Source organism: Peromyscus eremicus, chromosome 3 (genome assembly GCF_949786415.1).
Source record: "Peromyscus eremicus chromosome 3, PerEre_H2_v1, whole genome shotgun sequence".
NCBI classification, from domain to species: Eukaryota; Metazoa; Chordata; class Mammalia; order Rodentia; family Cricetidae; genus Peromyscus; species Peromyscus eremicus.
In genome coordinates, this window is record NC_081418.1 from 73,485,210 (window position 1) to 73,512,772 (window position 27,563).

A 27,563-nucleotide genomic window follows, 5' to 3' on the forward strand; every position below is an offset into this window, starting at 1 on the left:
GTCTCACAAAGGAAGAAATAGCAGCCAGCCTAGAGGATCAGAGGTGGCCCAAGTTGTCAGTCCACAAGGTCACATGAACCTCATGAAACCAAAGGGAACTCAATTCTACCAGTGCTTGGAATCTATTTGGGAGCAGCTGATTCAGATAAGAACCTTGAGCAGACAGTCTGGCTGGCTGACACTTCCAGTTGGCTTTATGGTACCCTGAGCAGAGCCTAAACTATTGTGAAATCCTGGTTGCCAGACCCAAAAGATGGTTAAGTGTAGTAAGATAGCAATCTGCTATTTGTAAATAGAAAACAAATACACCTTCCTTCTGTTTCCGTAATCCAAGTCCTGGGTTCAAAGTCTGGGACCCTGTCAAACCTGAAATGTCAGCAATAAACCCTATCACTTAGCCTTCTACCCGAGCTGCCTCAGCCTTCTGGGGACCCTTCATATGAAAACAAACTGCATTCCTTATTCAATTCCCTTGTTCTGTTCCTCTATGGCCTTACCTATGAGCAGAACCATATTATCTCAGGGTTTCTACTACTGTGAATAGAAATGCCAAGGCCAACAACAACTTGGGGGAGGAACGGTTTCATTCAGCTCATCCTTTCTCAGCAAGGTCTATCAGCAAGGAAGTCAGAGCATGAACTCAAGGGAGGATAGGACTGGATGCAGGGCCTGAAGCAAAGGCCATGGAGGAGTGCTGCGTCCTGGCTTATTCTCTATGACTTGCTCAGCCTGCTTCCTTATACCAACCAAGATCACTTGCCCGGGATTGGTGCCACCCACAGTGATCTCCAACCTCAACCATCAATCAAGAAAACGCTCCACATGTTTTCCCACAGACTAATCTGGTGGGAACATTTTCTCAATTGAAACACCCTCTTCCCAAATGACGTTAGCTTGTCAAGTGGACCTAAAACTGGCCAACATGCACATCTTAGAGTTGATTCAATCCTCTCTATCTTCACATCTCTGTGACAGGGAAATCTGTGCTGCTCATTGTCATTTTCATGCCTCTATGCTTACGGAGTACAGTACAACCCTCCCTCCTCCCCCCCCCCCCCCGGGAGGCTCTGTGGTTTTTTTCTATATACTTTACCAGTGTTAAAAGGAGAACTTTTTTTCTCAGCCAGTTTAGTTCTCAGACTATAATGTCTGGTTAAGGAGTCCCTCACTCAAGTGGATGTGGTTAGTCCCCTTCCTGGCATGGATGTCCTCCTAAGAGATTTATGACAGCTTTATTCCCAGGAGGCTTTGCTTTCTGTCAGCTAGGAGAAGCTCCAAAATGGCCTTTCTACCTCAGCTTTATCTTAAATGTTTTCAGTTAAGGTAACCTTCCCCCCAATTCAGCGAGAATAGTGGGTTCCCATGTTTGCAAACCTTTCCAATTTCTTAGGGCCTTGTGATAGGCAGAATTATGCGTTCCCAAGATGTCTGTGTCTTACTCCGCAGACAGTCTGTGTGTTAGCCTACATAGCAAGGGGGGGGGAGTACAGTTACAGGTGAGTTTAAGGCTGTCTATCGCTATAATTGGAAGAGGGCAATAGATAAAGAGGGAGAGCTGTGAAACAGGAGCAGAGGGATGCTATGTTACTGGTTTGAGGATGGAGGAATGAGCCATGAGCAAGGAATACGAGCAACCTCTACAAGCTGGAAATAGTTCTAGGAAGGAACAAACATATTGACAGCTTTATTCTGGTCTGAAAGATTGCTCCACGATGGCCTTATGATTCATAGATAATGTAAGATGATAATGTTGTGTTGCTTTAAGTCACTAGGTTTATGGTCATAGCAGCAACAGAAAACATATTTAGGTCCATTCTAACATTCATTATTTTCCTTTTTTGTCTTGCTGTTGTTTGGGTTTTTTTGTTTGTCTGTTTGTTTTGAGACAAAGTCTTTCTGCATAACCCTGGCTGTCTTGGAACTCACTCTGTAGACCAGGCTGGCCTTGAGCTCAGAGATACTTTGCCTTTCTCTGCCTCCCTAGTGCTGGATTAAAGGGGTGCACCACCACGCCCAGCTATTTTCTTTAGTCCACCATCTTACCATTCAATGGGAAACAAAATGTGTTTTTTCTCTGTTTCCACTGAACAATAATCAACCCAGATTTCTGTGACCTTAAAGCTATATGGGTTCTATCTAGCAACAAGCAAGCCATGAATGCTTCATCAGACATAAGCAAGATTTATTCTAATCAATGCTAGCTCCGACCCTGGCAACACCACCACTCAGATTCCACAGTTTAAGTCTCAGTCTCCTAGATGGATTCTACTTCAGATTCAGTTTGGGAGTCCATATCTTTGAAACTTTTGACCGAGTGGCTAAAAGTCCCCATGACCCCATTCCCAGGTTCCGTTAATTTGTTACAGTGGCTAAGCCGAGTTGAGGAAATGAATATCTTAAAGGTTACACATGCACATCCAAATGAAGAGATATGTATCAAGTGGTATCTGGAAGGATCTCAGGCACAGGGGCTTCTGTCCCTGTGGAGCTGGGGTGCACCACTCATTCAGCACACCGATGAGTTCTCTATGTGATCGACTGTCCTGAAGCTCTTTGGACCATGCCATCTTGCATTTCCGTGGAGACTTCACTGCACTTCAGGCTCAACTGAAGTGTGAACGATTGTGCGGAAATGTGACTGGGCCAAAAGGGCATGACTCAAAGCTAGCAGTCTAAGATGAGGAGACCAAGCAAGGCCCAAATACCCAGCCTTCTGGGTGCCTTTGTAGCTTGGCATGAGATGGGATTATTTTTGAATTTTTTTGTGTTTTAGTTCTAGGGGTGTAGATTAATGGGAGAGTATGTTTGTCTAGCATGCATGAGATCCCAGGTCTTATCTCCAGTACCACAAAACGAAATGAAACCAACGCAAGAAGCCACGTTCCCTATTTATTATTCCTTTTTAGAGCCTACAACAGATGCTGGCAAAGACATGCACCAAATATGTAATTACTGAAGAAAAGGGGATTTTTCTTTTGCACACTAGCTGACAAGACATCAGAAAAAAATAAGGTTAGAATTTCTAATAATTAGCACTGTGGGTGTGAAAGGGAGCAGGGGTGTGTGTGTGTGTGTAAGAGGGAGACAGGCAGAAACAGTGTTGTCTAAGGACTACTTCTGAAGCCTAAAGTACACTAGCATTACTCTTAAAAAGGAGCCAGACACCATGGATGAAAAGCAGACCACCACACTTTCGGGCAGATGCTTCAACTTCAGGGAAAAGTCTTAGTTACCACCCAATCATTTCAACTTTCTCTTTTCCCTAGTGAAAACACTTGCCTTGGACCAACAGCTGGCTGGCTCAGCAGCTCTTACTACCAAAGCCTAATAACCCGAATTCAATTCCCTGGACCCACACGGTGGAAGGAAAGAATTGACTCCTGTTAGTTGTCCTCTGACCCTCTCTATGTGCGTTGTGGCACATGTGTATGTACACACACACACACACACACACACACACATACACACGCACACACATACTCACACACACAATTTAATTGAAAAAAAAGAACAGAAAAAGGAAATTCCACATATTGCTAGCTGCGAATGTGGCTCAGCTGGTAGAGGGCCTGCTCCCAAGCACAGGACCCTGAGTTCTATTGCCAGTGCCACATAAAACTGGGTGTGGTGCATGTCTATAATCTCAACACTTGGAAGGTGGAGGTAAACAATCAGAAGTTCAAAATAATCCTTTACCTATATAGCAGGTTTGAGGCCAGCCTGGGCTATGTCAGACCTGTCTCAAAAATAAAATAAAAAAAAATTGTCCTAAAACATAAGGACTTAAATTTTATCTTCATCGTGGAAGCAGCCCTCCATGGAGGCAGACATCCATGGAAGCAGAGAACTGATCCCTAAACATTGTCCTCTGACCTCCTTACAAGTACCCACCTGCCCTCATATCATGCAGTATAAGAGAATTAAACTAGAAAACAAAATACCACTTAACTCTAGGAAGAGACAACCTGACTCATTTCCCTCCTGCCATAGTTTACGGATAGCCAGCCAGGTGCTGTAGCAGACATATGTGGTCTCAGCTACACAGGAGGCCGAGGGAATAGCACAGTGACAGTAACACTGGTGTGTTAAGGCCCTGGATCAGCATCTCTCTCTCTCTCTCTCTCTCTCTCTCTCTCTCTCTCTCTCTCTCTCTCTCTCTCTCTGTCTCTCTCTCTCTGTATGTCTCTGTCTCTCTCTCTCTGTATGTCTCTGTCTCTCTGCTTCTGTCTGTCTCTGTCTGTCTCTTTCACTGTCTCTCTCTCTGTGTCTCTCTGTCTCTTTCTGTTTCTCTCTGTTTCTCTATCCCTCTCTCTCTCACACACAAACATACATACACAGTTTTTTTTTCCCTCATTTGATTTCTATTCTGTTTTCTAAGCATGTTAATCACTTTTCTGATAGTATAACAATATACTTAGGGTAATCAACTTATAAGGAACAAAGGCTCCTGGTGTTAGAGTTTCCAATCCAAGATTGCTTGGTCTCAGTACCTTTTGCTCTGTCCTGAGATGGTACATCATTATGGAAGGGTGTGGTAGAGGAGGGTGTTTTCCTTATGGCATCTGTAAATCAAAGAAACAGGAAGAGCCTAGGTCCCCATAGCCTCTTTAAAGACATGACTTGATAGTCTAAGTGCATTCTGATAGGTCACACATCTTAAAGTTTCCACCTTCCCTTGACAGAACCAAACTGAGGGCCAAGCCTTTAACACGTGGGCCACATTCCTGATCCCACATGGTAGCCCAAAGGGAAGTGATATCGCTCTGCTTTTCTTTTTTATAGCTTGACCTCTTGGCCTGCTCACATGTTCTGGCATATCTGACAAACCAAAGAAATATGTTCTGTGAGTCCCAGGATAGCTTCTAGATATACATCCCTCCGCCCCCACCCACTCTCCTCCCTCCCCCCTCATCCCCCTTTAACAATGAAACTTTGGGGAGGACTTTTAAATCACCTCCACTGAGACCTGACTCAAAAAAAAAAAATTTGTCATCACTTAGACCATTATAGAAAACTTTTACCAAGTACATCAGGAGTCTCTGGTAGCTATAAATAAAATCATGGGAGCAATATTGTGCATAGAACTGGTCTTTCTGTATTTTATTTTATGGTTTTTTTTTTTTTTTTTTTTTTTTGATTTTTTTTTTTTTTGATTTTTCGAGACAGGGTTTCGCTGTGTAGCTTTGCGCCTTTCCTGGGACTCACTTGGTAGTCCAGGCTGGCCTCGAACTCACAGAGATCCGCCTGGCTCTGCCTCCCGAGTGCTGGGATTAAAGGCGTGTGCCACCACCGCCCAGCTTATTTTATGTTTTTTAAGTTGGAGTGATACTGAAGAGAAACATACTTGCCTACAGAATTAATGTCAACCCAAATGCTCTCAGTCCTGTGAGAAGCCCTGTTGGAAACCTGGATCCTTGGAAGTCTAGCACAGGCACCACCACTCCCTTTGGAACATATGAGTAGCATCATGTTGAAATCCTCTGAAACAGCGTGTGGCTGATGGACTGTATCCTCCTGGCAGCATGGTGACATCCTCCGAAGTGCTTGCTGGTCTGTAGCCCCTTTTACCAAGAGCTTGGTCAGTGCTGGATATTTTCCTTGTGATGTAGGCAGCAGGTGCTCTCCTTGCCTCACCAGGGCTGAGATCACCTGTAACAAGAATTTCTCAGTTTACGATCTGAAGACCAGCATGTAGATGAAAAGTGAAAAATATGATGCACCTGAGGACATGCTAAAAAAAGAGATGACTATCTTTCTAAAGATGTAATGATATACTCCAAAGCCCCTCGGTCAATGTGACTGCTTTCATACTTGCTGGGCAGCTCAGCGGCCCTCTTTACAAGTAGGTTGGTCAGCATTTGGTAATATTCTTTTGATGTAGATAACAGGTGCTTCCCTTGCCTAATACTCGGTCCTTTGTTTTCTGAGTTAGGCTCCTTTCTGAGTTCTGACTCAGAAAACTAACTTTATCCCTTCCCTGCTCTTTCAAAAATAGTTTAGATTTAACTCTTACTTTATGTGTTTGAATGTTTTGCCTGCATGTATGTATGTATGTATGTATGTATGAATGTATGTGTACCAGGTGCATGTCTGGTGCCCTGAGAGTTCAGAAGAGGATGTCAGGTCCCTTGGCGTTATGGATGGCTGTTAGTCACCAAACCCAGATCTTCTGTAAGAGCAACAAGTGCTCTCAACCACTGAGCCATCTCTCCAGCCCCTCTCTTCCCCACTCTTTCCATCTCTTATACCCTGGACCTAGAGGACATGTTAAGTCTGCTTATTAATAGAGACAGAGCCTGGGCCGCCCAGACTTGAAAGAAACAAGAGTGAAAAGGAGAGAAAGGAAATTTATTCAATGTGTCCACATAGGAAAGATAAAGAAAAAAACTGTGATCTGCCTCCCAAGTTCCATCTTTGGGGTCTTAACACGAAGATTAGATGTGAGTGGAAGGGGGAAAGGTAAGTAAAACTTAGTAGTCCTGGTCAAGTGTAGTCCTGCCCGTCACTGGTCCATCACTGTCTGGGATCTCATAGGGAGAACTATGGGCAGTCTCCTCAGGGTTCAGCCTTTTCCTACTCCCAGAATGAGATTCCTGAAGAAATTCCAATGTCTTGGGGACCATTGTTTCAACAGTCTGACAGTCAAAGGGAGTGTCACTAGAATATCTTCATTCCTGCCAGGATAGTCACATGCTTGCCCTGACATCGGGGCCAACACTCACTGTCTCTGAGTTCTTTCTCTCCCCCATGCAGGGATATGTAGGTGTCCAACACAGAGCCTGGCTGTTTACTTCTACTTCCAAACAGCAGACTGTTTCCACCTCTCTCCTGATAGGTGCAGAGCTCTCCATCTTGCCTGGACTGTCATTTCCTCTAACTCCACTGATGTCATCCTTGAGTTCCCTCCTGGGGCCATTTTTAAATTATTTTATTAACAAGACCAAGACACAAAAAGGTGACCCCGTACCCCAGTGACCAAAAACAAACAAACAAACAAACAAACAAACAAAAAACTGTAGTGTGTGTACCCAGCCATAGTAGTTATTCATTTCCAAAGGACAGCAACCCTCACACTATCAGGGATGAAGTTTATACAAACTTGTTTCTTAATGAGAACTACAATTTTTCCTGTTTAAAATATTTTACTGCTAATATGACCCTTGTAGAAATCAATCGTGCATTTCTTTTCCTCAAATAAAAATTTTAAAAGTTTCTGAGAATAATTGAAGGGGAGGCAGAGAGATGACTCAGCAGTTAAGAATGCATACCGTTCTTGCAGAAGACATGAGATCAATTCCTAGCACCCGTGGAAGGTTCAAAACCAGCTTCAGGGGCATCAGCTTCTGGAACTCCTTAGGCGTTGGAGGGAGGCATGTACCTCCCCATCCCCAGTTTGGGATGTATAGTGTGAGCACAAAACAACACAGTGATTAAACAAACAAACAAACAAACAAACAGGACAGAAAAGAAACACTGCACCTGTATCCTTTAGGGCCTGAGATTAGGGGTGCAGTGTGGGGAACTCCTGCTTTGCTACTGACCCGAGATGAGACTGTTGTTTGGTAGCTCGTCAGCATTGCCAGGCTTGGAGGCCGTTGAAGTCCTGGTTGACTTTGAACCTGCCTCCTCCCATTTCCTTGGGTAAGCTAGAAAAGTTAACATGAGCGTTGTCACCTTGGAATTTAAGATAGCGTATGAAAAGGTGAGGCTTCTTGGTTTGTTGAGGCCTATTGAGGCAAAGCTATTTCTTCTTGGTCAAAAGAATGGGGCCTTGGGTGAAGAAATTCTGATCTGCTCCAAAGATTAGATCATTACATACTACTATCTCCTCCCGTAAGAGTTAATCCAGGTGGGCTGATCAACCATCCCTCTACTTAACCTAAGCTCTGCCAAGTAGACAGGAGGAATAACTGCTCCCTTAAGGAGACAATGTACACCAATAGCTTCTCCTGGGGTCTCTTCGTGGACTCCAGCCCAGCCACACAATGCCAAGCCTCAGCTGCTCTCCGTGAGCAGAAGTGCCTCTCTTCATCAGTACAGTCCCTTACAGAGCTTCTTTCTTGTAAATATTGTTGAACTTTACCCCTTTCTTCATTCTTTTTCTTTCAGACACTGGCAAAGTCCAAGAATGCCTTTCCAGACACCTTGGGTCTCACTCCATCCCCTCCTTCCACAAGTGTGGCTGCTCGGTAACTGCCACAGAAAAAGGGATGGCTTTTCTCTCCCTCCTAGCCACAGATGCCACGGTTTCAGCTTGCCTAACCCATTTGTTTTAATTGTCATATTCCTTGAACTTCCTTGAGTTTTGTTTTAATTTATTTCTAAACCAAGGAAACTAAGAACCCAAAAGGGACCTACGATTTTCTTCGTAGCACCCTTAGTAGTTATCCTGGCTAGATAGAGTCATGGATTGTTGTGAAGTTCAAAGAGTCTGTTTGGGCCATTTGCTATTTTGAATTAAGAATCTAGCTGGGCAGTGGTGGCGTACGCCTTTAATCCCAGCACTCGGGAGGCAGAGCCAGGCGGATCTCTGTGAGTTCGAAGCCAGCCTGGGCTACCAAGTGAGTTCCAGGAAAGGCGCAAAGCTACACGGAGAAACCCTGTCTCGAAAAACCAAAAAAAAAAAAAAAAAAAAAAGAATCTATGGTTCTTAATTTTTAAGCTGCGGTTGAAAAATCAACTAAAATTAACAAGAACCACTGAATGAAACCTTTGCTTTGCTGAGACAATGGACGCTTGCTGGTTAGCTAGAGCTAAGAAATTAGTGGTGATTAAGAAGAGGCCAGCATCACTGAGGTAAAAATCTACTGGGAAGTGTTTCAGCACCCCGGAGCATGGAAGCTGTCTTCCGGAGGCAGCCAAGGTTGTACCCAGTGCTGACAGCAGAACTTGGTACTCTAAGTTACCAGGTGGTCCTGGTTTTGAAGGCATGAAAGGCTCCTGGAGAGCAGCTGAGGCTTGACACCGTTTGGCTGGGCTGGAGTCCGGAAAGAGAACCCGGGAGAAGCTACTGGTGAAAGTCCAGTTGCAACAGAAACCCCCAGCATTTTGGAGATACCACCACCGTGGGACCACTGGGAAGGACAGCAGCAGCCCTAGAATGGAGAAGACCTGAGGTTACGAGACAAGCTGTGTGTGCTGTGGCAAGCCCTTTGGACAAATCCAGAGGACCATGCGTGATTCTCACATGAATCCCAGAAGTCTGGCACTGAGCTTGACATGGTTGGACTTTGGTTTTGTTTTGATCTGATTGTGACTGTTGCCTGGTTCTTTCTTCTTGGAGTAAGAAAGGGCCGAACTTATTTTGTCTTTATAGGAGTCCACAGTTAAGAGACCTTGGATTAAAAAAGAAGCAGTTTTTAACTTGTTTGAATTTGTAAATTCCGACTTTTAAGTTTGTAATATGTTTTATATTGTCACATATTAATATGAGATCTTGGGGATACAAAAAAGAAAAGAGTGTTGTTAAATAGTATTTTATTGGTGTGTCAAGTTCACAATGATTCAGCTGGGCTTTTTTTTTTTTTTTTTTGTCAACTTGACAGAGCTACATTCATCTGAGAAGACCTTAATCTCAGTTGGGAAAAAGCCTCCACAAGATCTGGCTGTACTGTGTTGACTACCCAAGGGAGGCCTTACCCTCTTTGAGGAGGGGATGGGGATGGGATGGGGGTAGGTGGTGGGGGGAGGAGCAGGAGAAGGGGAGGGAGGGAGAACAGGGGTTGGTACGTAAAAAGAAAGAAAAAAATTTCAATAAAAAATTATATATATATATACACAACGATCTGGCTGTAGGCAAGCCTGTAGGACTTTTTTTTTTTTTTTTTAAATTAGTGATTGATCTCGGAGGGCCCAGCCCATTGCAGATAGGGCCATCCCTGGGCTGGTAGTCCTGGGTTCTAAAAAAAAACAAAAAACAAAAAACAAAAAACAAACAAATTGAGCAAGTCAGTAAGCAGCAACCCTCCATGGCCTCTGCATCAGCTCCTGCCTCCAGGTTCCTGCTCTGTTTGAGTTCTTGTCCTGATTGCTTTCAATTATTGACTTTGGTGTGGAAGCTAAGCAAAACACTTTTCTCCCCAAGATGCTTTTGGTCATGGTGTTTCATCACAGCAATGGAAACCCTAAGACTGAAGCTTAGCTGGTGCTTCTTTTCAGGATTACCTGGATGTAGAAAGTTTCACCATCATGAGAGATGAATTTGGTGTCTTCCAGTTTATATGTCTTTTTTTTCCTAAGGCATTGACCCACCCCATTCTAGTGTTCGGTACATCCACCTAAGAGAAGCCCCTAACTTCTAGCACAGGATCCTTCCGCTCTTGCCAGTTGCCTGATAAAGTCCCCAAACAAGAAAGGAATCCAGCCCCTTCCTCTCCTCAGGAGGCCATCCATCTACCCCATCTCCATAAATGCCCGGAAAGTCCACCCCAAGTCCAGCCCGCCACAATTGCAATATAGTAATTTGCCTAAAATTGCATCCTCAGTATCTTGTGGTTCCTCGAAAATCACAAAGGTGAAGGAAGTAGGAGTATATTTTCATTCGAGGCCTCTGACCTCAGGGCAGCGGCTCGCCTCCGCCATGACCCGGGCTCTCCGCCTCAGTGGCGCAGGAAGCCCCCCGCCCACGTGTGTCCAGCGGCTCCTGGGACGACCGGCTTCACCTGCCCGCGATCGGCCGGGCGGTGCAAGCTGACGTCACTGCGGCGGAGCCTCGGGCGCCGGTGGAAGGCGAGCAGACGCTCTGGGCGGCCGTGTGCAAGTCGGCGTGCGAGCGGGCGGGCGTGCGAGCGGGTCTGGGCGGCGGAGCTGCAGCTCCGCCCGGGACAGCGAGGTGAGCGGCGGCCAGGGAAGCCCCGTGAGTGTGCTAGGCGCCGTGCGGGCGGGCGAGGGGACCGTGCGGTGTGTTTCTGAAAGTGAGTAGGGCTTGATACGAACGGAGTAGTTCAGTCATTTCTCCAGAAACTTGTGCTGTGCGGTGATAGCGGGTCTGCGGTCCAGGGCGGGAGGCTAAAGTCCAACCCCTATTTGCTCCGAATGTTTGGAGACGGTAATTGCTCTTGGATGGATGGGTTAAACTTGCAGAGCGAGAGTCTCAGTAGGTACTACAAGTGGAGGAGAAGTTTTCCAGGGGACTGAACAGTCTGTTCTTAACCCCACCCCCGGGGCCTAAAGTTTGTCAGTTTTAGGTGTCTTGTTACTGGGCTCCCTTTCGAATGTTTCTGGGAATAGTTGAGTCTTTTATTGTTATTATTATTATTATTATTATTATTTGCCTTTGCTTTACATTTTGCTCTTTGGCAATTTCATATGTGGATGTAATGCATTCCGATTACTCTTTTCAATTGTCTCCTTTTCTTCTTGTGTTTTCAGAGTAGGGGTCTTTCTGTGATTTCCCCGGGTTGGCTGGGAAATAATTCTCCTGCCTCAGCCATTCCAGCACTGGGACTATTACAGGGCACCATCACACCACACTCTTGATTTTTAATAATTAACTTTAAAAAATTAACCAACTTATTGCAGTAGTTACGGAAATAATACTGGAAGTTTCTGTGGATAGTTAAAGTCTTCTATTATTTTCGTCTTTGCTTTTCAGTTATTCACCATTTGCTGGGAAGCTGAGAGAATATCAGATTTTGAGCTCATAGTTAATTTACTTATGAAGACAAAAGAAATATTTAGGGAATGATATTCAATGGTGGTAGTATACTAGTTGTTTAAAATAGAAATGAAATCGTCAGTGATGGCACTCACCTTTAGGCAGAGGCTGGTGGATCTCTACGAGTTCGAGGCCAACCTGGTCTACAAAGTGAGTTCCAGGACAGCCAGGGCTGTTACACAGAGAAAGCCTGTCTAGAAAAAAACAAAAACAAACAAACAAACAAACAAAACCCCAAAAATAAATAAATAAAATAGAGATGAGTGGTTAGGGATAGACCAAAATTATTTCTCCTGCTCCAGTGATGATTAATCTTAATGAGTATGGTAATTTTCTCAGGAAGAGCAAAGGTAACCCTGGTGAGATTAGACCCTATGGAACATGGGTTGATCCTCTGGATTTGTGACCATTGAGCCTGGGGATATGGCTAGAAATTAGTTTTAGTAGCACCAGGTAATTTAAAGTGTCCTATATCTTCAAGTAACCCTGCAGGTTAAAAATTAAGTTTGAGGAAAGCAACAACCTTTGTGACTTCTCTCTTGAAGGCACTCTAGGTGAATGTCTTACGAAGAAAGAGGAAGGCTCCCCGAGGGCTCTGTGAACCTAACTGTCCTTAAGGGCATCTGTCCTGGTGCCTGGGCCACCGTGATTAGACCACAGGCTGGAGAAAAGAAGGGATAGAAAGAAAGGGACGACAGAGTTATTTTAAAGGAAGAAGAAAATATTTCACTTTGCATGCACCGTTCCATTCAGTTGACTTAAAATCTTCGTATCCTTGGACTAACTACAAGGAGTGGACTTCAATGTGCCCTAGAGGGCTTCCTACATGCAAGTGTGTTGCACAGCCAGCCACTCTCAGGCTTGCACTCAAGCTGCTGGGTCGGCATTTTAATCGCACAGTTATAGGAAAGGAGAAAAAGACTGCTGAATTTTTATCAGTGTCCACCATGCCTGTCTGTCTCTCCTTATCTTACTGTTTCCCCTCCCGTTCTTTCCCTCCATCCTCCCCACCCCCACCCTCACCTAACTGTGTTGGGGGCGGGCAGAGGAGAACCTCACATGTCCTTTTTCAGGCCATCATCTTATTTTTTGAGAGGGTCTCACGCTAGTCCGGAGCTCACCAAGTAGGCTTGGCTGGCCTATCAGCTGTCTCTGTCCAGTGCTCCCTCACCAGCACTGGCATTACAAGGCAGGTCCGAATATTTACAAGTACTCTACTAACTGAGCTCTCTCCTCCATCCAGGAATGTGTATTTTCTATATATCCTGCAAGTCCTTCGTAGCTCACTATCAAGGCATGCAGGGAGGAGAAGAGACTGTTGATGGGGAGACATAGACCGAGTTTGGGTCTGTAAACAGTGCCAATCCTTTTCTACCATTAAATAAGTCACTTCATATCTGTATGGCAATTTCTTCTTGAGACCAGGGAACACAGGAGTTAGGATGATCCATATTTTATTGAAGGAACCCTGCATGGGTTCCTGGATGGGTCATTTGAAGTTCCAGGAAAGTAGTACGTTGGGCTGTGGACATTTAGTATTTTTGTCTGACTTGTCACTAGAAATGCTAAATGAGTTAGTTGTTTAAGCTTTTGTACTATGTAAGTATTAAACACGTGGAGTTGCGCACAACCTGGAAAAAGGTTAAAGTGCTGGGGACCCAGTTCTAGCAGATCAGTGGCTCACATCCTCTCTTGCCAAGCTAAGTTTATAGTTGTGAGGCTCAAAGAAGACAACATGATGTTTATATCTGTAAATAACAGTGTATAAAATACTATATTAAATATAATTTAAAATTGCAATCACTATGAAACTGTTGAGATAGCTTTTATACTAATTAAAATCTGCTGTATCATATACACCATGTCTTAGTTCACACTATTCACATTTCAAGTCACATATAGCTCAAGTCACATATAGCTCGTGGGTTCTATTTTAGATAACACAGCTCTAGGGACATTAAATTGGTACCCTGATAGAAGTTAATTTAGGTTGAATTTTTACCTTAAAATTTACTTGTGGTTGCAGCCTCTTGCTTTTAATAACTAAAAGTTTGTTTCTAAAAATTTTTATTAATAAACACAAAGAATACAATTACAGAAAGAGTAGAAACTGGGGGAGTAAGATATCCCTATTATTTCAGCGTGCACCTACGGTGGTAGGAAGTCTAAGAGACCCTGCTCTTTGTTTTGCCAACGTGTGATCTGAGTTAGATTCATAGTCTCTCTGCCCCTTTCATTCTGTTCCACACATGGAGATGATGTTACTGTGGTAGAAAAATATATTTGATCTTTGCTTCATCCCAGTCAGAGACCTCCCTGAATCCTTAGCATCTTCGGAGATTTCATGTCTTTTGTTATGCTTAATGAGGTTAGGTCCCAGGATTCATCATCGGGTTGCACCTCCACCCCAACCCCAGCCAGAGTGGCTAGTTCATTCACATTACAGTTTAAATGAGTGAGCTGGCCTAGGGTGGGGCTCCTGGGTAGTCTTAGGATGGACTTGACCTCAGAAAGGGCTAGTGATGAGAGAGTTAAGACTTTTAGCTCCACCTGTGAACCTCTGGAAAGGGAGGAAGGGGGCTGGTGGTTCAGGTCTATAAAACTTCTTAAGCAGTAATATCTGGACAGGAAGATTGACTTGCCTGGGCCATCTCTCAGCTCCACAGGATAAAAGCTGAAGACCCTGACTGACGTCTCTGAGAGTAGGTATTTTTCTTGTCATTCCTCTGTGTCCTTTATGACATCTATCCTTTTGTTTTATTTTGTGCTTTTTGAGACAGGGTCTCACTATCTAGCTGTTGTGGGCCTGGAACTTGCTCTATGTAGACCAGGCTGGCCTTGAACTTTTAGTTATTTCCCCTTCCTCTGCCTCCCAACTGCTGGGTTTGTAGGTAAATGCTACCATGCTCTGCTATCAGTATCTTGATACTCTGTTAAACTTAAGTAGTGTCTCCCTGCATTCCGTAAAGTTATCTATGTTTATTCAACCCAAGAGAGGCTATGGGAAGCGTGATTATAACCAGTCATTTAGAAGTACAGGTGACAACCTATTACTTGGATGGATGTCTGAAATATGGGCCGTCTAATGGGACTGAGCCCTTAGCTGATGACAGAGTAATTAGAGATAGAATACAATTGAATTATTGGATATCAAAGCTGGTGTTTTCTGGAAGGTTACTGGTGTGTGTGCCTGTCTGTAATTCAGTTACAGGAATGTTCATTTTTATGAGAGTGTAGTAGAAGAGAAACTATATATTTTATATATCCAATATCCAATATACCACCTATGATAAATACTTCAAGTAAAATGTGTACTTCAGCAATTATAAAGCAACAGATTACTTTTAGTTAAGAACTAGTAGCATAATTTGTCATGACTAAACCTAGTAGTATAGTTTAGTTCACACCAGCCTACTCATTCACCTCCACCCTCAAATCTAAGCTAGAAGTAGAATTTATTTGGCATGTGTGGTACTGATTTACACAGCAAATAAGTGGCCACCTTAGGCTGTGGATCCATTCCAGGACAGACCTTTTTTGGCTACTTAGTTAATTTCCCTAAATCTACAAACAAGCCATTATGTCTTGAGTTCCAGGTATAGATATAGATCTCCTTTCCCCCAGGAAGGTGTACAGAATCTTGCTTCAGAATTTCACCTGTGGAAGCAGAATAATTATCCCCCAGTGTCAAAAATACTTACCCTTAATAACTGGTTTACTCTGAGGTTATTCAAATGGCTTTTAACAACAACAACAAAAACAGTTGCCACCCTTTCCTTAATTCTTTTACTCTAAAAGTGAAAAGATGCAATAAACTGCCAGGATTTGCTCCCCCTTTATATGTCAAAGGCATTCCCTGTAGCTTGGCTCCAGGAGGGGCTCATGACTGACACTTCATCTCAACTTCACTACTCAAATGTAATGTTTCAAGAAATGTTTTTGTATTTTTTTTTATAAAACAGTACATTGCAAAAATACAGCCTTGACTGAGTTGTACAAATTTAAATTTAAAATATCTTCAAGATCAAAGATTATGCTTTCAAGAAAAAAAAAGATTATGCTTTCCATATAAACATTGAGGAATGTTGTTTATTTTCTTATTTGTCTTAATTTTGAAGCGTATGTTGACTTACTAAAAAGTTGCAAGACAACGCAACAGTCTAGTCCAGAGTAGTCTGATAACTTGCGTAACTCTAACAGAGCTGATGGAACTAATCATCTAATGTTAGTACAGTAATATAGTACTGGTCACTGGGTACTCCACTTCACTTTCTCTTGTCTTTCCATTGTTTTGATCTAGGTTCATCTGAATTTGCCACATCATAGTTGGCTGCTATATATTTAGTTTCTTCCAATGTATTTAACACTTCCAGTATACAAAACAAGCCTTATTTTACTCCTGATCTTGACACTAGAGAAGCCATTAGTCCATTCATATGTACGTTGCACTGCCTTTGTATTTGATACCTTCTCAGGACTAGATTGATACTCTGGTTTTTTGGGGGAGGACAATGTCACAAAAGTGAAGTTCCTGGCTAAGTGCATCCCGTCAGTATACCAGGGTATGAGAGGCTGATACGTCTTCTCACTGATGGTAATCCCCTTGATGAAGGATTTCGCTTTTCTCTCTGTAAATAAGGTGTATCTTGGGAGAGACACACTTGAACTGTGTATATCCTCTTTCTTCTTAAACAACTGTTCAGCGATTTTGGCACACAGTTGCAGAACATGTTGCACGTTGTAGTTGTTTTACTGATATGTTTTAAAAGGAGTTTTACCCCTGTGTCTCCAATTTTTTTTTCTCCAAGGAGCAGCTCAGTGTACCTTTCCTTTACTTATTAACTCTTTGGGTCAGTACTGGCTCAGGGAATTTTATTTTGTATGTTGGGCCATAATCCAATGTTTTCCCTGTTTGATTTGCTGCTCAGATTGTCCCAGTTTTTGATGCCAGGTTTGACGTTATGCTGTTTTTATATATTCACCTCTCCCGTCACTTTTGGAAGTATTTCCTTTGCCTCTGGTATCGCACTAATTTATAGGCTCGTTGTCATGTCTCAAACCTGGCGCTCTGATTATGTTTATTTAGAATGATGTTAAAAACCGAGTTTGTTGTTGGTACCAAGTGTCCTCTTGAGTCTCTGTTTGATGTTGTGAATAGAATCCAGGACCCTGTGCCTCTGTGCATGCTAGTAGGTGCCCTCCCTTATGTGATCTCCACACAGACTACTACTAGATAAGACCTGATCATAGTCGTCAGTTTGGATTCTTTCTTGAGAATCCATGAGGGAAATTCTGAGAAGGAAATAAAACTGGCAGGATTTAGGAGTTTAAGTGAATGCCCAGTTTTTAAATTAAATATTGACCTAATAAGTATTATAAAATATATAGTCCACATATAAATTTTATAATATTTAAGTATTATAAAATAATTAGCTTCTGCTTATTATTCTGAGAAGGAACCAGGAGTATTTTGTTAGCTATGTAGCTTCATTAAGTCACATACCGAATAATAACTGAATGGATGTGAAAGGAAGTTGTGTAGAACCTGAGATTTTCAAAGTATCCTTACATCGATTATGAAGCTTTTTCCTCTTTAGTGTTTTCTTGGGACAAGTCTTTAATCTTGCTTCTTCCTTCTCAAAATAAATGTCCTTGGCAATATTTTTATTTCCTGTGCTTTCCCCCCCCAAGTTCAGAACAGAATGTAACATACCCAGAATTTGAGACACTCTTCTTCTGTGCTTTTTAACCTGTTGGTTAAATTTCAAAGTGTTGAGTTAAATTTCAAATACACATTTACTCTGTTCCTGTTAGCGTGCAGCAGTACCACCGTGATGTATTATAGAGGGCACAGCTGGCAGAAAACACTAAAAACTAGAACTGTTAAACATACAGGCTTTTTTCTTCAAAGGAAGGAAATGACCCTGTTCTCCCAGAAGGCCGGGGTGGATGTTGTCTAACAATCTGCTGATCCTTTGCCATTCTATGGAGTCAGCCTTCACGGGAATCCCCCAGTATCCTAAGCAGTCCTCTCAATCAGTAGAACCCGTCTTATGTTTAATACAAATCCTTCCTCCCTAAACCCTTACCCTGAGCACTGTCTGTCAGTCAGTAGAACTTACTCTTATGGTAAAGGTCAAGGTGCTTTGCTAAAAGAGATGCACATTGCAAGGGAATTTTGATGTAGCCAAACTAAAAGCTTTGTTGTGATATTTATCACGTGGAAACTTTCCCCCAGCGTTTTACTGTGTTTAAAATGTAAGAAAAATAAACCGCTTGATCAGACTTCAGGAGCTTTAACCCAGCACTGGCTAAAGTTGTGCTGACCTGAGTTTCATTCTTTTTGTTTCCTGCCTCGGGCTTGCAGGGACTGCTCCCCCCCCCACACACACAATGCATTATGGGATTTGAAACGATGTGCGCATGGATTAGAGGTTTCTCCTGCTGTCATTATGGGTGCCACTGTGATTTTTGTGGAACACACACCTGATTTAAAATACATTTACTAATGTAGGCTTCATAATTTTGAAAAACGGTGTTGCGGTTGACTTCTGATTTTCTGTTTATGTTTCTTGACATCTGATTATGATTACATTTATTGAGTTGTAAACTAGAAGTGAACAGGAATACAGATCTTAATGTGGTAGAGATGTATTAGACACATATTAGACTCTTGAGGAAGGATTGGGTGACAGACTCCACGCTGTGTAGCTTCCTGTAAAATTCTGATTCAGGAACTCAGCTTCACATTTGCCTGGTTCTCTTGGTTTTGCTTTAGATCTCAGGATCTATGATTCTGTGGTCACTCCCCTTTGACTGCAGCTCAGCTTCCCATGATTGCCAGTTCGGGTGAGAGTGCTTAGATGGTGTTGTTTAGGGTTGGTCCTTACCATTCACACATCAGGAGCTAAGTTTCTCCATTTGTGTTATTTTGTTTGTAGGTTAGTAATAACGACCATAATATTTCTCATTCTTACTGTGTTGGCGAGTGATATTAACACCCATGGCACATTGTGAGTCTTTTATTTATAGGAACCATTGAGAATAGGGTATGAGGAGATCTGAAGGATCCAAAAGTAATAGATGTTGTTAGGTCCCTTATTTTTTAGTAGCTATAATCTGCTGGCAAATTCAATTTTTATGGAATTATGATTTATATTTTTAATTTTTTTTTTGTCCTTTTGAGACAACTGTCTCCTGTAGTACATGCTGGCCATGAACTGACAAGTAGTAGAGGGTAGTCTTGAACTACTGATCCTTCTTCTTCTCCCTTCCAAGTGCTGGGATTATAGGTGTGTCACAGCCTAGCTTCGGTTGTTCGCTTTTATGAGATAGAGTCCCATGGTACCTTCAGACTCTCCTTGAACTCCTGTGGTCCACCATGTGTAGCTCACAAAATCCAACTTTTAGAAATTGTGTTTTTAATTGAAACTTTTGTGCGTTTATCATTTGTTTATTTTATTTTATTTTATTTTTTTTTTGTGTGTGTGTGTGTATGGGTGCATGTACCATTGTTTGTATGTGGAGGTCAGATGACAACTTCTGGAAGTTGATTCTCTCTTTTTACTGTATGGGTCCCAGGGATTGAACTCAGGGCATGTGGCTTGGTGGCAAGTGCATTTAACCGCTGAGCCTGACTTCTAGAAATTGTAGGTTTGCCGTGTAATCTGAAGGAAATACGTGCATGAGTAGGAGTCTTGCATTTACAGATATGAATAAGAGATAGCTGAGGGTAAAGACCTTAGGAAGAACGGTCTTGCTCCGTGACCTCGGCTAAGTTGTTAAAGCTGTAACTCAAATACTTGTACCTGTAATTAGTGACCTTTGAGACTGTAAGAAGACCTTTGGAGGATGCTTTGAAGGATTATAGCTATTTAACTTGATCTTGCTTTTCTTTTATTGTCCTGTTGGTATTTGAAATACTGAACAAAATAGTATGGAACTCACTTGAATAACAAATGGGGTGCTTCATGAAGTTTTATAGTTTCTTTTTAGAGATCAGGTCTAATTCTTTGGGGATTCACCTTATTTGTTTTGCCTGAGGAAAAAGACTGACTTCAGAGAAGTATGAAAACAGACATGTTTCTTTCCAAAGTTGCTCATGTTACAGATTTGTTATTCTCAGCTAGAAGAATGTAGCAGTTACCTGGGCAATGTTTATTTTAAATTTCATTTAAGCACTTGATAATTTTGAAGGAAATATAATACTATTTTAAAACGTTTTAAACAGGTGTGAGTGTTTGCATGCATGTGTGAGTGTGTGTATGCATGTGTGCATGCCACAGTGAACACGAGAAGGTCGAAGGATAACTTGGAGTTGGTTCTTTCCCTGAAACATGTGGGATCTCGGGATTGAACTCAGGTTGTCAGGCAGCAACTACTCACTGAGCTGTTTCACCAACCCTATTTTATACCATTTAGAAGCTTAGGAATAAATATATTTGATATAAGATATAGAAAAACTTACGGCTTTATAAAATTGTTGATAAGTAACCTAATAATAAAAATATATCCTAAGACAATAAATAATGTAGACTTGTATTATCCAGTTCAGCATCATATGTAGAAATTGAATTGAAATTAAGTAAGTCTGAATTTCTCAGTCACATTATTTGTTTCAAATGTTCCATATGCATCAGGTGAATTGTATCTGATGGACAGTGTTTGATTCTCCCTTACAGTTTGTCTCCTGATTGTTTACAAAGGAAGGAGAAAGAAGCACAGGCAATTATTTAATTGAAAATAGATTTTTAAAATAATACAGTGTATTCTGATTTTAGTTTCCCCCTCACACAGCTTCTCCCTCCTTCCCCAGCTACCCAAATCGATCACCTTTCCTTCTCTCATTAGGATCCAAACAGGCATCTAAAAATAATAATAGTAATAAGATAAAATAAAAACCAAACCAGAATAGGACAAAACAAACCAGCAGAAGAAAAGAAACATGTATAGACACAGACAGACACACATACAAATCCCATAAAAACACACACAAAAAAAGGAAACCATGATATATACACAAAGGACCTGTAAGGTTTAAAAAAAATCCCAGAGAAACCATTAGACACGAAGAACCTCCAATGGCCATTGAGTTCTTTATGTTGGACATCTGCTACTGGGCGTGGGGCCTGGTGTGTATCCCCAGAGAGACTGTTGGAGAAAACTAATTTTTCCTTTGTGAGCAGTTATCAACTGGAACTAGCTTCTGGGTTAGGGATGGGGGCATGTGTCCACTTCCCCTCTCAGAGCCGGGGCACAGGTCACTTGTAATCTGACTCTGATGTGTTGAGCTGCAGTACTGAAAACAAATTTCTTTAAAGACTTCTATTTGTGGAGTCCTTTACACACCAAGAACCGGGTTTTGGGTAAGTCATTTCCTACGTAATTTGTTGACTCACAGTTGCTAATTTTGAGCTTTGGTAGTGTGTACCTGTCGCTGGTGCTTCCTGATCTCCTTCGTTTCAGACACAGCATCAGGTCTCAGTCCCTGAACACCTTTGCCCTCAGTGGAGTAGAGGAAAAACTCTTCTCCTTTCTCAGGTTGCATTGGAAACATGTGACTTGAATTGAGAAGAACAAGATCAATAAGGAAAATTATAACTACGCATTGAGAGAAAACTATAAATCAAAGGCGAAGGTTAGAATTGGGGCCTATTTATTTACTTATTTATTATTTGAGACAGGGTCTCACCCTGCCCAGCCTGACCTGAATTCCTGAGATGCTCCTGCCTCGGCCTGCTGAATGCTAGGATTGCAGGCCCATGCGTCGCCTTCTCCATTCACAGTTTTGATAGTGAAAGGGGGTGGGGGAGGGTTGGAGAAAACAAACCACGTTAAGGTAATTAGGTCCTGGGCCTGCACGATGACTCAGTGCATAAAGTCACTTGCCTCCGTGCTTGACGGCCTGAGTTCAATCCCTGGGCCCCACGTGTAGAAGGAAAGAACTGACTCACACAAGTTGGCCTTTGACCTCCCCCCATATGAGTGGGTGTGCGCGCATGCATGCATGCATGCATGCATGCACGCACGCACGCACGCACGCACACACGCGCACACACACACGCACACACACACATACACAATACTGCACACAAATAAATGTAATCAAATATTTTTTAGGACGGTAAATGGAAGATGGGATAGTTCTGTGACAGTGTCTGTAATTGGAATGAAACCCCTTCCCCCCTTTGCAGCTCTAGAAAGACTTTTGAGCCTTACTTTCAGGCAGATGAGGGCTTTGGGGAATCCCGAGTGCCTTAAGCTCAACGTTACATATCTCCATCTGATCCTCTCTGGCCTCGGGACTTAACTCCTTGTGAGTGTGTCCAGGCCTCTCCTGTGACCTCTCGCCCATTTAACAGTCTGTTTTATCTCTGCTGAGTGTCTGCCAAAACATTTAATTGACTGAGAATAGTCGACAGTGTAAATTGGCCAGAATGTCTACCTGGAAAGGGGTGAGCTGGCAAAAGAAGAGTGAAGGGAAGTGTCCCTATTCACAGATTGGTAAACTGAGAGAACGCTCGATGAAGTTAGTGAGGAGAGCAAGGTCACTCAGAAGAGAGAAGATTGGGATGGGAAGCCCAAGACAGACATTTTTCCTCTGGACTCTGAAACTGTTCTAGCTACCAAGCTTTAAACTGGGAAACTCTATCTACTGATGGTGCCATACAGCAGCTCAGACTTGTATGCCTTACTAAGTCTAGACCTGTTGTGGAGGCTGCCAGAAAACTGTACACCAAAATACAGCTCTGTGGTATTTGGATTGACTCTAAGTTTGTGGACAGTACTAAAGCTCTGTACCTGCCTTCCACTACATATAAAGAGTATAAATATATAGTTTTGTAATGTAAGTTTACATTTTTAAGGGAGCTGATATTTCTGTAGATGTTTGTCTGTGATAGCTCATTCATGGGGAGACTTACTAGTAAGACCTTAGCCCTCTTGCCCTCAGCTGTCCAAACTTGTGACTGGATTCCAAGTTCTTCCCTTTAACCCAAGAAGGGAGAAAGTCCTCAACCATCTGGCCTCTCTAAAGTATCATTTTGTATGTGTGTGAAATTTCTATGCAGAGAATTAAACTTTTCCCACTCAGCCCCCTTTTACCTGAGAAAACTTTTAATATAATACTTGGTAGGGCATATGATTATTTGGGTATACAGGTCAACATTTAGTGATAATAAAACATTAATAAAGCTATTTGATTTTAGTTTTTCTGTTTTTTGAGAATTTCATACACAGTGCTATATTTACATTATTTCCACCCCTCCTTCTTCCCCTCTAACTCCGCTTGTATGCCCTCCCCTCTCAAATTATTAACTTCTTTAATTGTATGTGTGTGTATGTGTATGTACACAAAACCTGCTGAATGCATTGAGTGTTGCTTCTATGTACACATGTTTAGAGGTGATCGCTTAAGATTAGACAACCCATCTCTCAGGGACCTTGTCCCTGGAGAAAACTGATTCTCCCTCTCCCAGCAGCCTTTAATTGCCTATAGTTTTCCATTTAGGGGTGGTGTCTTGTGAGATTTTCCCATCTACACTGGCAGGTGTTGTCATGTAGGTCACCATATTGGTGAGATTTCATGGGTGCAGCTTTGCTGTCAAATATGGAAGACACTATCTCACAGCAGATGTCCTGGATCTCTGGCTCTTACAGTCCATCCATCCCATCATTTGGGATGATCCCTGAACCTTAGGTCTTAGAGATGCAAAGAATACATGCTTCAGAAAAGACAATGCCTTCAACAAATGGTGTTGGAAAACAGGTTGTCCACATGCAGAAGAATGAAATGAAGCTAGTATCTATTGCCATGCACAAAAATCAACTCCAGGTATATCAGTTTAATGTGAAACCTGCAATGTGAAACCACTAGAAGAAAACACAGGCAGTACCCCCTAAAATATAGGTGTTGGAAAGGACTTCTGAATAAGATTACATTTGCTCAGGAATTCAGACCAACAGTTGACAAATAGGACCCTGGATCAAAGGCCTTAATGTGAAATCTGAAATGCTAAAACAGCTAGAAGAAAACACAGCCACTACCTTCCACGATACAGGTATGAGAAAGATTCCATCTGCTCAGGAATTCAAGCCAACAATTGACAAGTAGGACCATATGAAACTTAAAAAACTATTGTACAGCAAAACAGTCAGTTGAGTAAAGTAGAATCCCATTGTAGAATCTTTGTCAGCCATACATCTGACAAAGGACTAATTTCCAGAATATATAAAGAACTCTAAAACAAAGAATCAAGGAAACAACCCAATTAAAGATAGACTATGAATCTGAACAGAGAATTTTCAAAAGAAAAAAGTAAAGTGACCAAGAATTATCTTTAACAGTGTTCAAAATCCTTAACAATTGGGGAAATGCAAATTAGCAGTACTTTAAGATTTCATTTTACCCCAGGCAGAATGGCCAAGGTAAAAAACAGAAATGCTGGTGAAAATGGGGGGAAAGGAGAGCCCTTTGATACTGGTGCTATTACAAACAGGTTCAGCCACTGTGGAGATAAATCTATTTTAGAACAATTCTCTGATATACCTAGGATTTTATCACTTATTAAAGACAAAAGCAAATTTGCACAGGAAATAGAATATGTTTGTTTATTTTTACATGAATTAAATATTATCTGGGATGATCAGTATTTTAATTTTATAATCCATAGTGCTGGAAATACCACTTCACATAGATGCATACAAAATAGCAGTATCATGTTCATGGCTATTTCAGAAATGGTTGCAAATTCTGTTCTAATCTCAAGTCAAAATTCTTATTATCATTTTTTTTAATGAAATTCAAGTCAGCAACCAAAACAGCATTTTTAAAAAAATCAAACATTTTAGCACAGGATATAGTAACAAGATATATATATATATATATATATATATATATATATATATATATATATATATCTCGGTTTTTCGAGACAGGGTTTCTCTGTGTAGCTTTGCACCTTTCCTGGAACTCACTTGGTAGTCCAGGCTGGCCTTGAACTCACAGAGATCCACCTGGTTCTGCCTCCCGAGTGCTGGGATTAAAGGCGTGAGCCATCACCGCCCGGCCCAAGATATATTTAACAGAAGATATAGTGATTAGATACTTGTCAGGAATAATGATAGAAAAATATTATGGCTTTGTTTTCTATAATAAAACCATTATGCTTCTTTTAAAAAAAAAAGTTCATTTATTTTTGTTTTATGTGTTTGGGTGTTTTCGCACAATGGGTGTGTATCTGTTGCCTCAGGATACCAGAAGAGTGTGTTAGACCTCCTGGAGCTGGAGTTACAAGATGGTCGTAAGCCTCTATGTGGGTGATGGGAATCAAACCCAGGTCCTCTAGAGGAGCACACCAGTGCTCTTAGCCCATGAGCCATCTCTCTAGCTCACCTTTAGGAGTAGAAAATGTTGTGTAGTAAAATTGTACCTTTTTTTTTTTTTTGCAGTTTATGACATACAGTAGTCAAATCTAAGCCAAGGTGTTTCAAGCAGCATGTATTGCTGTTGTGTGGTGACGGCATATGCAATGTTGAGGGCGTATGTTATGTGATGAGACAAGGGAACTCTGCCAGAAAAATTATAGATTCATATGTGTTTGATTTTGATTTGAATTTATTCAGGTACCCTTTACTGTTGCCAAATTTTGTGTGATCCTCCCCATTTAGTTCCAGGAAAAAAAAAAAAAAAAAAAAAAATATATATATATATATATATATATATATATATATATATATATATGGCTGAGACCCAGTGTAGAAGATGTGCATAAATAGTAACCCCTTTCCTTTTGCTAATGGGTCTTTTGTCTGTCCTTTTGTATGTGTCCATGTTCCCTGTGTATGCCTATACACATGCAGGCATGTGTATGGGGGACAAAGATTGATGTTGGATCTTGCTCACCTGCTCTTACTGTTTTGAGACAGAGTCTTTCATAGAACTTTGGGGTTGCTAATTTGGCTAGACTGGCTAGGAAGCCCTAGGGAATCCTCCTGTCTCCACCTTCTTAGTGCTGAGATTACAGGCATCCCTCACATTTTTGCATAGTTGGTGGGGAATTGAACTCGGGTCCTCGTGGTTTAACAGTAAACACTTTACTCACTGAGCCATATCCCCAATTCTCATTTGGTTTTTTATTCATTTGTCCATTTTTGCATGTATTTATCTTATTGTGACTCTGTGTACATGTACACATGTTTGCGTGTGAACCATAGTACCCAAGTACCTGTGGAGGTCAGAGGACAACTTGTAGTAGTTGGTTCTTTCTTTTCACCATCTGTGATAAGAGGATTGAACTCAGATTGTCCAGCTTGGTGGCAAATGTATTTACCCACTGGAACAACTTACTGGCCCAGTTTGCTTTTTAAAAGTCTCAGAATGTTATGCTTGAGCTCTGCCACCGAGTTACACCCTCAGCTTGTTGTTGGTTTTATTCCCTGGGTTTAGCTAATATGGAATGGTGAGAGGAAGGGCTTCTACCTTTCCTAAAACAGCTTTTAAGAAAACTTACGGGAGGGCAGAGAGATTGCTCAGTGCTTAAGAGTACTGGTTGCTCTTCCCGAGGACTTCTCGGAGACTTTCTCAGCATCCACATGGCTGTTCATTTACAACCATTTGTAACTTCAGTCCTAGGGATTCAACACCTTCTTCTGTCCTCTTTTGGCACTGGGCACATACGTAGTACATAGACATGCATTCAGGCAAAACACCATACACATAAATTTTTAATAAAATAAAATTTAAAATAAATAGAACTTAAGGAACCAGAGAGCAGGCTTAGCAGTTAAGAGTGCTTGCTGCTCTTCTGGAGGACCCGAGTTTGGTTCCTGGCTCCAATTTTGGACAGCTTACAACCACCTTTAGCTCCAGCTCCAGAGGATCCATTGCCCTCTTGCCTCTTTGGGCCCCTGCTCACAAATGGCACACACACACACACACACACACACACACACACACACACATACACACAGATACACAGATATAAAATGTTATAAAATCTTAAAGAAGAAAAGAAAACTCAAGGGAAATATATTTTTTCAAAAAGAGGGTTCAAAGAGGGTAAGGCAATTTGGCCATCCAGGAGAGTCTTGTTCAAGGTTAGTTGGTTTTAACAAAACTTCATCTCTCTGAGTCCTAGAACCTGGGGTCCTTTCTGGTAATACTCATATGCGACCTCCCTTTGCAAGCATGTCTGCCCTACCTTTCTGTACTAACTGGCCCTTATCTCTGCCCTTACCTCCTAAGCTTTTTTCAGCATTCACCATACAACAGTCAGAATCTTCTTTTAAAACCACATTTAGTATTATGAGCCTCAGGTATGGTGTGTGTGTGTGTGTGTGTGTGTGTGTGTGTTTGTGTGTGTGTGCGTGTGTGTGTGTGTGTGTGTGTGTGTACTGTTTTAGTTAGGGTTTCTGTTGCTGTGATAAAACATCAGGATCAAAAGCAACTTAGTGGGGGTATTAATTTCACGTTACAGCTTGTAAGTACATCACTGAGGGAATCCAAGGTAGGAACGAGGCAGGAATTGGCGTAGCATCCTTGGAGGTGTGTAGCTCCTCCTGACTTGTTCAGTTTTCTTCTTTATATAACTCAGGACCACTTAAACAGGGGCAACACCACCCACAGTGATCTGGGCTCTCCCATATCATCAATCAAGAAAGAAAATGCTCCATAGGCTTGTCAAAGGGGCATTCTGGTAGGGTTATTCCCTCTTCCAAAATAACTCTAGCTCGTATTAAGTTGACATAAAACTAGCCAGGACACACATTTTATACAGGTCTCTCCCTATCTCATGTCCTCAGATCACTGCTACCATGATGTGAAGGCCTGGAACTGTGTCACTGGGCTGGCTCCAAACCTATATTACTAAGTAGTCTTAGAGTGTTTTCAGTGCCAGCTGCTTGAAGG

At 41.9% G+C, this 27,563-nt stretch overlaps 1 protein-coding gene across 1 annotated transcript in view; it reads left to right on the forward strand.

The window, feature by feature from the left end:
* The first annotated feature begins 10,706 nt into the window (after positions 1 to 10,706).
* Positions 10,707 to 27,563, forward strand: part of LOC131907001 (broad substrate specificity ATP-binding cassette transporter ABCG2-like) — a 55,888-nt gene continuing 39,031 nt past the window's right edge. The window contains 1 exon segment of the mRNA XM_059257897.1: positions 10,707 to 10,831. The gene's annotated coding sequence lies outside the window, so the exon portion shown is untranslated.